Source organism: Myotis brandtii, unplaced genomic scaffold (assembly GCF_000412655.1).
Source record: "Myotis brandtii unplaced genomic scaffold, ASM41265v1 scaffold216, whole genome shotgun sequence".
Lineage (NCBI taxonomy): Eukaryota > Metazoa > Chordata > Mammalia > Chiroptera > Vespertilionidae > Myotis > Myotis brandtii.
The window spans coordinates 4,684,762-4,687,170 of record NW_005358092.1 but is presented as its reverse complement, the minus strand read 5'-3'; positions in this window follow the sequence as shown (position 1 = coordinate 4,687,170).

Below are 2,409 nucleotides of genomic sequence, written 5' to 3'. Positions count from 1 at the left end.
GAAAGGCTGGCCCAGGGTCCATCACCTGCAGCCTTCCTACCTCCAGGAAACAGTCCTGCTCTGAGCCAGCCGCGCAAGCGCAGTGGTGCAAAAAGAGACCACGCCCACGTCCCCAAGTGAGCACGCGCAGTGGCGCGTGTTGTGGCAGGCCTGTATGCTCCTCGACGGGGCGGAGCCGCGCTTTTAAGCTCCTCGACCTTATCTCTGATACCTCAGCCGCCTGGCCTGAAACGAAGCTGTCTTGCCCGGGAAGAGAGTGGTCACGGTGTCGCGTGGTAACAAAGCTTAGGACAGGAGAACCTACATGAGAAAGGACGTCCTCCGGTGTAAGTGCTAACCAGTGGCTGTTTGCGGAGGGGCCGGGGGCGTCGGGAGCGGGAAAAACCTTCGCGACATGGAGGGGCGGAGCTAACGTGTGATTGATAGGCGAGAAACCTGTGCAAGGGCGAATGGGAGGTGAGTGAGGGCGGGATCTGCAGTTGGAACTGGAGTGGTGCTTTGGAGTAATAATAACTAACAAGCACCTGGGACTTCAGTAACCCATCTGTGCTAACCGCTTTTTATAAGTTACTTATTTAGTGGTCACTGCAGCCTTATGGATATGCAGTTTTATCTGTCTCTCCTTTACGCGCGGGGAAACTGAGGGTTAGGGCTATTAACTTAGGCAAGAATACAGCTGGGGTCCCAAATTTAGAAGCCTGACCTCAGAGCCCATACTGTTAATGGCTCTGCCCTTCAGAAAAGCAAGGTGGAGTGGGGTCCAGTCAAGAGGGTTCGGTTGAATGGAATTGACCAGATTGTTGGAGGATGTGCAATGAAAAGTGGAAAAAACACCAAGTAGCAGGTTTTTCCTACAGGATGTGAGAGCTCTGAGGATGGAGGTGGGAGGCCAGGCCATGTCCCCTGCTGTGGGAGCATTGCAGCCCCGCTGGTGCTGTGCCTGGATTAACTGTAGGTGCAGAAAACGTTTTCTTTTGGGGCTGTGTTGTCTCCCAGGTGTGTGAAGTTAAAGCATTTTAGGGGCTTAAAATGGGGATTGTGCTTTTACATTGTTTCTGTCTTCTCTGGCTGCCATAACAAAATGCCATACATTGGGTGGCTTAAACAACAGACTATTTTTTGTTTGTTTTTGTTCTATTTTAATTCTCACCCGAGGATATTTTCCCCATTGATTTCTAGAGAGAGTGGAAAGGAAGTAGGAGAGGGGGGGAGAGAGAAACATCGTGGGAGAGAAACAGATTGGTTGCTCCCGCCCCTACCAGGGCTGGGGCACTTGCCACCGAGGTACCCTTGACCAGGACCCTGGAGCTGCAAGCTGATGCTCTAACCACTTGGCACACTGGCCAGGCTGCCCAGGGCCAGAGTTTTTTTTTTTTTTTTTTTTTTCCCTCACAGTTCTAGAAGCTGGAAGTCGAAGATTAAGTTCCCAGCCTATTCTGTTCCCTGCCCAGGACCCTTTTCCTGTCTTGCAGAAGATTGGTCCCCTTCTTACTAGTACTTGTCCTCACGTGGCTGGTAAAAAGAGAGCTCTCTGCCGTAACCGGTTTGGCTCAGTGGATAGAGCGTCAGCCTGCGGACTCAAGGGTCCCAGGTTCGATTCCGGTCAAGGGCATGTATCTTGGTTGTGGGCGCATACCCAGGAGGGAGTGTTCAGGAGGCTGCTGATCTATGTTTCTCTGTCATCGATGTTTCTAACTCTCTATCCCTCTCCCTTCCTCTCTGTAAAATATCAATAAAATATATTTTTTTTAAAAAGAGAGAGAGAGAGCTCTCTTACTCCTAGAAGGCCACCAATCTTAATAAGGATTAGGGCCCACTGTTATGCCTTAATTTAATCTTAATTATCCTTTTCATTTTATGTTAATTGCCTCCTAAAAGCCCTTCCTCCAAATAAAATAGAGTCTCATGTTGGGGGTTAGGGCTTTAACACATGAATTTGAGGGAGGGTGGGACACAGTTCAGTCAGTAGCAATAGTTTATCCCTAAGTAAATAACAAGTGTTAATTGAAGACTGAAGAAAATGAACACTTTCACATAACATCTTATTACCTCATTTAATGAGCATGAGGTTTGTGCCTTAGCACTGGTGGGGAATTCTAGGGAGAACTTGTGTGGAAGGTCATGGTTGTCCTTCAGGCAGCCAATCTGAAGAGGTCAGAAAAAGCTACACCAAGCATTCTTAAAGCACACATAGTGTATCTACTATTTGTGGATTTATCTAAACCCTTCTTTAACTTCTGACTTAGCTTGTGCCGTTTCTGGAATAATGAAATCCATGATTACCATCCACGAGGAGTGAAATAATTACTGCTTCTTCTTCTTTTTTTTATTTTTATTAAATCTTTATTGTTCAGATTATTACAGTTGTTCCTCTTTTTTCCCCCCATAGCTCCCCTCCACCCGGTTCCC